Source organism: Uranotaenia lowii, chromosome 3 (genome assembly GCF_029784155.1).
Source record: "Uranotaenia lowii strain MFRU-FL chromosome 3, ASM2978415v1, whole genome shotgun sequence".
Taxonomy (NCBI): Eukaryota; Metazoa; Arthropoda; class Insecta; order Diptera; family Culicidae; genus Uranotaenia; species Uranotaenia lowii.
The window spans coordinates 260,399,919-260,412,669 of NC_073693.1; the positions used below are offsets into that span (position 1 = coordinate 260,399,919).

The 12,751-nt window shown below is 36.9% G+C and overlaps 1 protein-coding gene across 2 annotated transcripts in view; it reads left to right on the top strand.

The window, feature by feature from the left end:
* Positions 1-668: 668 nt before the first annotated feature.
* Positions 669-12,751, top strand: part of LOC129758569 (extracellular serine/threonine protein CG31145) — a 211,988-nt gene continuing 199,905 nt past the window's right edge. For both annotated transcript variants that reach the window (XM_055756099.1, XM_055756098.1), the window contains exon 1: positions 669-1,509. The gene's annotated coding sequence lies outside the window, so the exon portion shown is untranslated. The remainder of the gene's footprint in view (positions 1,510-12,751) is intronic.

The window sequence follows — 12,751 nt, forward strand, 5'->3', positions numbered from 1 at the left end:
TAGGTTGTTTGAGTCTTGTGATGTCTTTTCAATGTTTCTTCAGAACAATAGCTTCACGACGCTTAGATCTCGCAAAATAGGAGTTAAAAATCTATCAACGTATTTTTAAATGAAAGGTAGCTTACTGGTTGGTTTGATTAAAGTAGCAGTCCAGTTCGATTGCAATTAACTTCAGCTTTCTTTCCTTTGGTAAAATTCTGTGAACGCACCCTCGATTATCAGTATAACAGTTTTCGCAAACCAGAGAGCATCCTCAGCGCCGAGAGCATCCACCCCCGATTGAAAGCAGCAAACAAAATACCGAAAGTGAGGAAACTGACAGTCCACGCGCTGCTGAATCGACTGCAGGATTTGCTTGTTTTGTTTGGTACCTATTTTGCTCCCTCGTTGGGAAGCTCGTATTGCACAAACACCAACAGAGCGCACTCTGCTGGGAGTTTCTCCCCCCAGAGAGCGAGAAGATGATTTCAACAACATCAATAGTAACAAACGCAGCCCGTCGTCGAAGAATAGTCGGATCAAAACAGAAGAGCATCAAATTTTATTGTAGCGACAGCGATGTTTGCAGGGAAGCGCGCATGTGTTGGTACCATGAGCCAAACGATGCAAAAGTGAGAGGCGAGCGCTTCTTCTTCGGCCTACAGAGGGTCCCATTTTTTGACAGTTTCCAATTCTGGTTTCAATAACAGACCGACCGATGCGAGTTGGTACGATCGTCGACTAGTAGTGTGGTGGAAGAAAAATAAATCAAACGCGAAAAAAACAAGTGTGAGAAAGTGCGAAAAGTTTCAAACGAAATCGCCCAAGTGCTGATGGTTGTACGCGCGGAGAAAGGTGTGCTACACGAGCTTCCGATTTTCGAGAAAAGTGCTGTGGATTCTTGAAAGATTGTTTTTTCTTCGGGTTGATTTAGGAGAAAATAATAGGTGGGATGGATTGTTCCTTGCTATGAGTGTTTTGCGTTGTGGAAGAAGTGATCATTAGCGCTGTGAAAACTACAGCTTTCTAGAAGGTTGCGTGATAGTCATCTCTAGAGAGAAGATTATGGGTAGTGATGGAATTTTTATGAATGTCATCTGCTATTCGACGACTGAAATGTTAACCTGGTGCCAAAGCGGGATGAGTGTGTGTGCCGCAAAATGAGGGGGGTTGACAAATTTACGAAATCAATTTCTGAGTTGCCCAAAAAGATGCAAAATTCGACCTGATCCGACGACAGGAAACCTTGTGGTAAAAGTTGGATAAGCAAGCAAACGGAGAGCAGAAGAAAAAAACAACAAAATACAGACGGCACGACACAAAGACAAAATTCGGAGGAGCGTTTATCGATTTTTGAATCAGTTCTCCGTCGTTGCCAAAACCTGTTCCATCGAGGATAAAGTGGCCCCGGACAAGTTTCTTTCCGAGACTGCATAGGAATTCCATCAGCGAGCAGCTGAGACCAAAAAGTGGATCTTCACTGCGATAGCTTGTTTTTTTTACGAGCGTTGTCGACGAGGAAGAAGAAAGGTAAGCAAACCAATGAACAATGATGGGGATTGTGCGTGGTTGAAAGTGGCAGCTAACTTGCAGCAGCTAATGACCCTGAGCCGCGAGCCGGCAAAGTTGCGTGGTGCAGATTTCCTGAGCCAATAACTTAGGCGCTACTACGCCCAATACATATCTCGAACCAGTGCCGATGACCTTATCCGGTAGCGCGAACATTTGACGAGTCAAAAGTGCACTAATTAGTTCAGCGCGACCAATTAGCAGAACCACCAGCTGACTCGCACTTTTCAAGGCAGCTCCGTAATATGCCGATTGCATTCCAATCGGAGTCATATTTGATATATGTATGAAATGGAAGAAAGTCTCCAAATCATACCAGACTGCGAATAGCTGTCTCTGTCTCTTTCTCTAGTAACGTGTCGTAGTTAGTCGGTTTCTGAAATTGAAAAACATTGCTGTGCTAAATTGTATCTAACCTCTCGGCTGTATCCCAGCTTCTGTTGCTGCTAACAGGCAGTGGTGCACAGTGGTGCAAATAAAAAAAAACGATGACAAAAAGTATGACTTTTGCCAGCAAAAAATATAACTATTTGGCAGCAAAAAAAAATTTAAGATCAAATTTTAAATAAATCTGCCAGAGAACGGACAACAGATGTGGTATGGTTTTGTCCCTAAACTTTTCCTTATTTATCACTTCAACTTACTCTGCCATACTACAAATACCATTCACAAAAAAAAATATCAGGTTAAAAACGGACCCTAGCCCGCTCCTGAACCATAATCATAGATCATTCTTAATCTGATCTTGTATCCTGAACCTGGATCATGTACTGCGAATCCTAATACTAGACTCCCAAATGACACTATTGGTTTCAGATTGTGATCCTCATCCTGAACCTTTGCATTGATATTGCTTATGGATTCTGACCTCTAATCCTTGATCTTGATCATGCATCGTCATCCTGGTTTCCGATACCGGATTTGAATGCTGATTCTGGATTCTCATACCAGGTTTTGATCAATATTTTGGGTTCCGATCCTAATTCTGGAGCCACCATGCATTCTGATCTTTATTCCAGTTCCATGATCCTAACCTGGTCTTGAACCTGAATCCTAAACTCTAATCCCGCGTTTTGACCACGGTACCTGATTCCAAATCGCGTTCTTATTCTTGATCCTTATCTTGAGCAGAAATAGGGCGACAAATTGGACTGTAAGCACCACCGAGCAATCACTGTCCTCAATGCCGCCTACAATGTACTATTCCGAATTCTACTCTGCCACATAAAACCACAAGTAAACAGATTCGCGGGAAGCCATCATGGAGGGACGGCCTATGACGGACCAGGTTTTTACATTACGGAAAATCCTACAAAAATTCCGTGAACACCAATACTTTACGCATGATCTATTCTAGAACCTCAAAGCCGCATACAACACGGTCGACCGTGACGAGCTATGGAAAATTATGGACTAGAACGGCTTTTCCGGGAATCTGACCAAACTGATCAAGGCGACGATGAATGGAACGCAGTGCTGTGTGCGGATTTGGGGTTAACTGTCGAGTTCATTGGAATCACGCAGGGGGTTTGAACAAAGTGATGCTATATCCTGCATGATTTTCAACGTGATGCTAGAATGTGTTATTCGAAAAGCGGTGGGCGAAATGTGGGGCACGCTATTCAACAGATCCAGTCAACTTATCAGCTTTGCCGACGACATTAATATATCCACCGCAGCGGTGGAGAAGATCTATCGCATACTGAATCGCGAAACAGGAAGGATTGGGTAGTTATTGGGTCACAATCGACGGCAGCTGAAGATTGTCGAAGACTTTGTCTATTTCTACTATGAGAAGACTTAGCGCTCGTACGAAGTGTAACCTGTTTATGCCGCTCAATAGACTGAAAAACCGGAGAACTGTCGTTTAAGTAGTGAACTGATGCCAAATCTGGCCAAAACAGTAGGGGAGAGTGGGGATACTTGATCCCCTTTTTTTATTTTCACCATATCTTTTTGGAAAAATTTAGCAACTCGCCGTCTTTGACATTTTCTGACAGCTTGTAACTTCATGTTTCTATGCTCCAAAAATTAGAACGATACTTGAACCCGTTGATGAACTAGAAGCATTTTCGTGGGAGTAAAAAAATTGCGATTTTTCTGAAGTTAGGGGAGACTTGATCCCCTATTGAAGGAGGCTTGATCTTTTATTCAGGAAGCCCTAATCCTTGTATAAAAATCAAACAAAACCCCAAGATAGAATGTTAATTGACTGTTTTGGTCATGTTTGTTCTCATTTCACAATTTATAGCAGACATAAGAAGAAAATTCTATAACTTTGTCTGAACGCTAAAAACATTGCATACTTAAAGGCGCTATTTTAAATAATTAAGAGAAAATTAATTATTTTTGCTCTTTTCTTCAGACAATTGTTCGATATATATTAGTTTTTGGATAAATATTAGTAATTTCGTAATCAACAATCATAACGATCAATTCAGAAGAAGAATATGCCGTTTGGAAGGGGGATCAATTGTACCCAACTCTAGGGGATCAATTGTACCCATAATCAACATTTTAGAAAACTTTTTCTGAAAAAGGTTGATAGTTTTCCATTACTTTGAAAAAATGGCATTATGAAGTTCATTTTACGCTCGAGCGATTGATACATTGGAACAAATATTTTTTTCATAATTTTCCCAAGTAAGGAACATTTTAAAGTGATGAAAAAAGATCTTCAAGTTACATTTTGTGAATTTTTTCAAACAAAGTTCAATTACTCAAACAACTATTTTGTTAAAATTTTTTAAACTACAAACATTGTTATTTTGCTCATTTTGGCACATTTTTCTAGAACATTTGATCTTTGTAAGACATTCCAGTTTCGAGATATAGCTAAGGAATCAAGTATCCCCAGGGATCAAGTATCCTCATTCTCCTCTACTGGGTGTTCACTGTTCATGCTTGCGGATAGCAGGCTACGGTTCAGGCACTCTCGGGCGTAAACAGCTGTATTTACTGTATCGGTGTTCACGAACGACTTGGAATGCATTCCACACTTACATATGGCATGAAAAAACATTGCATTTTCACCGGTTTTTTCTATGAAAATTGATGCTTCCATATCTTCACCATCTTACCTTGGCACAATGAACAATGTTTAGAGGCGATAATACTTTTTTGGCCACATCTAGAACTGAGGCGGTCTTCCAACTGGCGTAAGCGTGTATGACTTTCTGGTCCAAAGTTTTGTCCACCAGACCCGGCTGCCACCCAGATTTTTTTTGTCCACAAAGCTGCTCTTCTCTCTATTCTTCCAAATCGCGTTTAGACCTCTCTAATCCTTCCTCTAACATCCATTTTCGTAAACTTATTCAGCAAAATGTTGGGGAACGTACACCATCTAAACCCAATATTTTTTAACTGTTCCGGGAAAATGCTTTTCATTTTCAAGTAAAATATGAAAAATGGAGCTCCTGGTACACAGAAGTTCAAGTTGAACCGTAAACAACATTACACAGCAGAAATCAGCTGTTTAAACGTCATCCGGAATGAGCAGGGTTGTATCAATATAGTGCTTAGACATAATACTCTTCATATACCGTATTTGTTTTCTCTCCTCTATCAGTGTTCCACCGTACCCGATAAAAAACAACACATATCGTCGCCAGTGTATTGCTACCTCACTCACTCACACGCTCTCTCGCAACACTGACAAAATTTTCGGGGCAACACCGCCCAATGGCAGTGCAACACTGTCCGAATAAACAAACAGTTTGACAGCACCTAGTGGTGGACCAGTGCAACACCCGGCATAAACAAATACGGTAAAAGTAAAATGTATTGGAAACTTTTAGTTTTTATACAAAATTATTATTTTTTTACGCTTGCTTTCATTACTCCATCTTATATTAAAAATAGTACAAAAAAGCGTGAAAAAATTACTTTTGAAAATCACACCTGATTATCCCTTAAAAGTTACATAAGAAAAAGTTGATAAATTCGATGCGTACTTCTGAAAATAGATGGCGATCTATAGTTGTGGCAATTTCAGTTAGTTATTCCCAACAATTCTTAAGTAAATGGCCAAATGAATGAAGAAGAATGCCCTAGAAAGTATTCGCCCCAAAACCTGCTATTACTCGAACGCTTTGATACTGTGAAAAAAAACAAGTTTATTAAGGCCAAACCAGAAAAATCTTAAAATCACACTGACAATACATTTAAAATTGATACTTTGAACTACATTGAAAAAAGGCGCCATAAAATTTAAATGTCTTCTGTTTTTCGCGGGGTTAAAAAAAACTTAGTTTTTTTTCTGAGAGTTATCTCCAAAACCACTTAACTGATTGTAGCCAAACTTGAAAACATTAAGTTATGAACTTGTTTTTCTGAAAACTTTATTAGGTTCGAATAACGCAGTCAAAAGTTATTCACAAAAGAAAATCGAGCGTGTTGAATAATCGGTCTGCTCGGATCCTTAAGCAGCACTAATCGCTTCACCAGTTTGACCGTGATCCAGAAAACATTCTGTAGCTATATTCTTCTTGTTTTGAGATACGTTCTATATACATTTTATAATGATCGAATGAAAGTTAAAAAAACAACATTTACTCTCCAAAGTGGAGGCGATATACATACATAAATTTTATTGCTTCCTAAAACGACGAAAGATACCCCAATTGAACGTTATCCGACACCTTATTCTCACCGTTCCAAAAAATGCAAGAGATCGCAAGGTTTTTCTTTCATAATCTTCAAAGCGTTTCCAACGGCAATATTTTTCAGTTCTCTCATTAGTCAATATTATTTAATACCCATCGGATTTTCAGCCATCTGATTGCACTGCTGGTTGCAGAGAGAACATGACGATGATTTTCTCACTTGAAGCCAACGCGGGAGAAAAATCATTTCAATACTTACGGACTTTCTGCCATATCCGATAGAAACTGGTTTTAGACGACAGTTATACGATCTTTTCACGACTTAAGTTATCATTTCTGAACAACTTTCTGCTGTTATTTCTTTTCCTAAACGCTAGCACTCACATCTTATAATAGAAGCCAATAAAACTGAAAGTGCCAGTTTTGAGCAAAAAATAAAACATCAATCAAACGAAGAACATTAATTTAGGCCCATATTTACCTCGCACATAAAAAGCCATCGGATTTTACTGAATTCAAATATATTTTAATTAATGTGGTTCTATTGCTGCTAATGAAATTTATCAAGCTTACATCCCACTTTAGCTAAACATTTATTAAAGTTTCAAGTTTCTAACTAGTTCATACGCTAAAACCACGTGAAACTCTAAGATGCTCGAATTGCCCTTATTTTTCTTATCAAACGATAATTTTTTTTACTTAATTTCCATTCAGTATTGAGTACTGGAGGAAAATATTATTTTGCATTCTTTGCTGAATTTTCATCTGTAAATTTTGCTTTAGGTAAACAAAACAGATTGTTTTCTTATTTAAAAAAAAAAACAAATTTATTTAAGACATTGCAAACATGAAATTCAGCTAAAATTTGAAAACCGCCATTTCATGTAAACTTGCATTACCTAGAACCAAATTACTGAAAAAACGGCTTAATATATGCTAAAACACACTTAGTCAGCTAATTTGTAAACTAAACTGATCATTTATAAAAGTTCTTGAATTAATATTTTAATGCAAGCTTCTATACGAAGAAAAATATTTTAGGAAATTCAAAATGCAAATCATTTTGAATATTCACGTCGAATAACGATTTTCATACCGATTTTTAGAATTTTGGGTTCCAAAATATCGATTTTGATGTGGCATAACTGAGTCAATGGGTTGTGTGGTGATAGAGAAACATGAGAGCTCAATAGGATGCAAGAACACATGCGGTGGAAGCCCCGTGGCCACATATAGGGGAAAACTGTACAGATGCCATTATTTCTTGAAAATACACTAAGTTATGGCTTCGAATGATGTCTTTCTTTATTTTTAATATGGCAAATAAGCTTTTTTTCCTGCGTAGGTGTAAAGTTCACTAAAACGACTTTATTTTTAAGATACAGAAGGCTGAATCGAATCTGCGTGAAACTTGTTATTTTTCATGTTTAACATATTAGGTTTTATTGTCAACCAACCTTGCCTGTCTGATAAAACTACAGCTTATCGTTTTTCCACTCGTATGCACTTTCGGAAAATTATAAATATTCAGTTGAATTTCACTAACTTCCCACAAATTTTGACTTCAAACAATCATATCAAAATTGAGGCAGAATGCTCGCAAGACCACGTGTTCTACGCTCAAATTTTGAATGCTGTTAACATTTGAGAAAAACCGAATATCAGAAAAATTTCATACTTTGTATTTGCTAACTCCCAAATGACTAGGTATAAGAATGCATAAATTTAACAAATTTCGTCCATTTTCAAGTTTACAAGGTGCACCAATATTTGATTCGAAAAATTCATCTGCCGCCATGTTTGCCGCTATGTTAGCCAAGATTTTGAATTTCGTTGCATACTTCAAGGCGTTTTACCTTTAAGGATCCCAAAAACATTGGATCTTTCAATTATTACATTCCGTATAACCATGGTCCATTTCTTACCACCCTTTCGGCGTGGTACGTTCTGTCCACTAGTTTTGGCATTCCGGGGCAGTGTGTTTTCTAGATGTTTTAGTTCTTTACAAAAATATCATCAAAACCGAGTTTTTATCTTTCTTTTTTTTAGTTAGACGTGAACCAGTTTTCTGCATCGTCCTAAACGTTCAATTTGGTTCTTAAATGAGTGGTACCGCCGAAAAATGCGATTTAGATTTACTGGTGCGTTTTGTACAGTTTTTCGCTACCGATTATTTGGCATTTTTACCAATTTTTGAGAAAATTTTCGACCAAGAATCGATATATATCGATAACCGATTTTTGGCAATACATGCCGATTTCTTGCCGATTTTTAAGATTTTGATTCAGAATACCAATTTTGTTTTTTTTAGTCTAAGCAAGACTCCCGAAGATATAAGATTTTCTGTAAAATAGATGTCGTAAAGGTAAATGATTTTTGGTGTTAGCTTGGATAGCCCACTTAAAGATTGCCAAGCTCTATGGTATTAATCTATTTTTCAGAAATATTTCATGACCACGAAGCTAAAAATTTGCGCTTACGCTCTGCTGAGCCTCTGATCTGGAAACTTATTATAACTTTATAAGATGAGTGAACGTTGTTTTATCAATCAAATAATGAATGTACAAAAAAAAGAAATATTTTATTTCTTTTGGAAGTTGTATGTTTGAAGAGGAATCCACGAATAGAGTCCATAGAAACTGAGAATCATTTTAAGGAAGAAATGAAGAACTGTTGTTTTCTATAGAATCATCAATAACACAAGGGAATTTTTGGTACCTATGTTTCAATAACTTTCACAAGTTCTATAGTTTACATATATTTCTGACATCATTAATGAAAATTTTTGATTGTTTTGTACTGTAATTTTAACAAAATAAAAACGGCAAAACAAAAAGTCATAAGTCAACAAAATGTCATAGATTCAGTCCGTATTTTGCAGAAATGAAAGAAAATTATTTTTTTAAGTCAAATTCAGTCGTGGTTTTCGGGAAAGTTGATCAGTGAATACAAACCTTTGTTCAAAATCTTTGTGAACAAATAAATTAAATTAGTTTTTAAAGTTTTCTCAAAAAAAAAAAAAAAACAGATAGAGAAAAAATTATTACATCTTTGGAATTAGTGCCTCCATGTAAATCAAATGAGCTTTTGAATTTTTGCTTATCGGAAAATGTGAATTTTGTTGCCTTGTGTAATAACATTGACCTAGACAGGAAGTTAATTATCTCCTGATGATTTTATACAAACAAAAGAAAATATTTCATAAAATACCACGAAAGTAAATACTTAAGGTTAAAAACTTCTAGGACTGATGTGGAAGTCTATAACATGAAGGTAAAATGGTTTGAATAAGAACTTTAACAGTATCAATATTACCAGAAAGCTTCGGTAGTCATTTGTGTACTTTCAGCACAGAATCTTTTGAATACTTGAAATTTACAAAAAAAAATAACCAAAAATATTAGAAATTTCAACGGTTCTGTAAATCTTTGAAATTTTCTAAGAAAGAGCAGTTGTCAATAGAATACAATAGTTATGCTTGTTGAAAAAATTCTAAGAACTCTTTAGATAAAAAATTGAGTCAACAATACAGGAAATTTTAATAAATTAATCTACACATCATGCATACGAGGAGACATCAACAACAGAAAGAATTTTCTAGAAAGGTTTCAGAACCACTTAAATAGCTTATTTTTAATCGCTCTCAAATGCCGATAAAGTTTTTTTGGGTTTAAAAATATCGATAAAAATGTGGAATCACTGGATGGAAGGTCCAGCAGTTGAACGATGGAGCTCGATTGTACGCTCGTGTCGGTCGATTCCATGACGTTCACCTTGATGTAATTAGCTAACGCACCAATTTATTGAAACGGAAATCGAGGGTTCAAGTCCTGTTGGTGAGCCATTGTATCTTTTTCGAGAAATTCATCATATTTAAGGCTTATGTTCTTCTTGTTCCTCTAAACATTTTCCATCATCTGGAGAGTTTGAAGATAGGGCAATTTATAGATAACAAATCAAAAATAAAATCAAAAAAAAATCTAATGAAAAAACTGTTCAACTTCATCATAGTTGCAAGTGTCAGCTAAGCGAAGCTCAATATACCTAAGATTTAAAAGTAAATTTCTGTGAATTTATTCAATATTTGGACCACTGTGCAGTGGTCGCGTCGACCAAAATACATTTTATCCCTAGCCTCAACCGTGCACCCACATTTAAGGTGACTGGTTTATGGTATTGAATAGTGTTTCACCTTCTTAGCTCTACCAATTTATTGATTTTTAAATTATTTATTTTATTTATTTGATCGAAGTAAGCACATTTGAAAATAGAATCTTCTTTCAAATAATTTCAGGGTGCATGAAGTTAAATAAAAAATGATAAATGATTATACTGCGCGATATTTAACCTCTTGCACACCATTTCTGTTTGTTAACCCTGAAATATCTGCTTTCTATTTGCTAAACTTTGAATAAGTTACATAAAGGCTCTCCTTCGGTATTTTTGCTTAAAACACTCAAAAAAGTATGCTTTTAAATACTCATCTATTTCATTCTGAATAAAACACTTTCACATACAACATCCACCCATTAGAGGTATAATAAAGACACGATGCATCATCATCATCATACAAGTAGTTGCTAGCCACGGTCACCTCACCGGTACCAACGTCATTATCATCGTGATTGCATCGCTGCCGTGCTTATTGCGAGTAGGTACTCCGGCCTAGGTATAGTACATAGGGGGCCAATCGCGAGACCACCGACTCGATGCAGATGCGCCGCCATATCGTTGCACCAGAGATGGATCATCTTGATGATGCATGGTCTCACTCTGGGTCGGTCGGGTCCGATGCTGTCCATACTTGGTTTGCCCTAGCCAGACAGTTGGTAGGCCTACGATATCGTGCTGCACCGCCATCCTCGGTGTAGGGCACTAGGGCTAGTTGGAGCTAAACGGTCGATGGTTGGTAGTTGAACCTGGGAGCAACAACTATAGACGACCCTAGACGGGACGGCCTATTGACCGACCTATGATGACTGGCTGGAGTGCTTTCCCCTGAGGAAAAGATTTTATTGTTTTTGATTTCAGTTGCCAGGGCTTCAATTATGGTTTGATTCGGCTTGTTGAGGGAACAAGAGGATCTACTAATGCATTTTTTCCTCGTTGGAAACAGTGAAATCACTGAGCAATACAGTTTATCAGAAAGGAGCAATTTATCGGAGTGACCTGAGTTAGTGCGTCAAATGTGATGTCCAGTAGACTGAGTCCAGTAGTCGAGTCGGGGTAATTTTAGAATTTCTCGAACCCTGTAATCTAAAAAATTTCGTTTTGGTTCAAAACTTATCCATGATATTTGCAGAATTGTTAAGTAACGTTTACATGAGTAAATTTCAACTTTTATATTTGTGTGGGAAAATTGAATATTTTGTTCTGAAAATCAACTTCATTTTTGTTTCTTCTATGAAACCGAGCCTGCAATTCTTCAAAGATAGTTTCCGCTCAACACCTTTGTCGAAGACTGTAACTGCGTATCTTATCTTTCAACAAAGTTGTAAGCTGTTCGATATGGTCAATAAGATTCATACTTTTTTTTCCCTTTAAGATACGAAGTTACAATTTCTAACTGACAGGCTATGTTAATGTTGATAATTTAAAAATATTTAATATTGAGTTTTAGCATAAACACGTACATACCTACCTAGATATAAAATTTCTTTGATTTTGCTTAAAACTTTATTTAGAATTTGTTGTGGGTTGAGAAAGTTTCAAATAAAGATCTAGAAGGCATATGGTATAGATAACGTCCAAACTTAAAAAGGGATCGTTTATTCGGCCTTGTAAATCATCAGAAAGCTCCAAAAACTTAAAAAACTCCCCTCGGACATCGTTCGATGCCCGAAGTTCGCATACATGGGATGGGATCTTCAGCTTTTTCCTATCTGATGCGCGTTCGTTTCGTTCCCTTTACCCACATAAGATTTGATAAATCATGGTTGGTCTGTTCCTCGCAAACAACAAAGTTCCGGGAGGAAACAACACTGTTTTAGTTCTGCTTCCGAGTGTAATCCTCTTTCGCTGATCGTGCTCCACTCGTAATCCGATTTTACACGAGCTGTAAGTGACTCGAACGGCAAGAGCTTGAGAGCTTTCGCTTCTGAGTGGAAGAAAGAGAATTCTCGCCAAGAGCGCACTAGTGTTTTAGTCATAGTTTGACTCTTGATACCATTTCTTTTCCTCAGTTTTACAATAATCAAAATAAGTTAAATTACTAGAGGATGATTTAAAATCCAGAAGCTACTGGAACCGCGATATTGTTTCTCATAATTGATAAATTTAGCATGAATCAGGTTAAATCTATGATTTTGGTTCTGGTTAAATCTATGGTTTTGATTTCTTTTCTTGCACTTTCAAAGGTGGCGTTCGGAGCAGAGGTGCCAGAGGGTTTTGTCAATAAAATCAAGACACCGCTAAGCAGAAAAAAATTTTTTTCAGGACACCCGAAGATTGGTGGAAATAAATTGCAGCAATCTTGTTTTGCGAAATATAAATAAATAATTTTCAGATATCCGAATGACGGGCTCAGCCCGTATATCCGCCAATAAATATATAAATTACCTTCGCTTTAAGAGGTTGAACGGTTTAATTACAGATGCGTC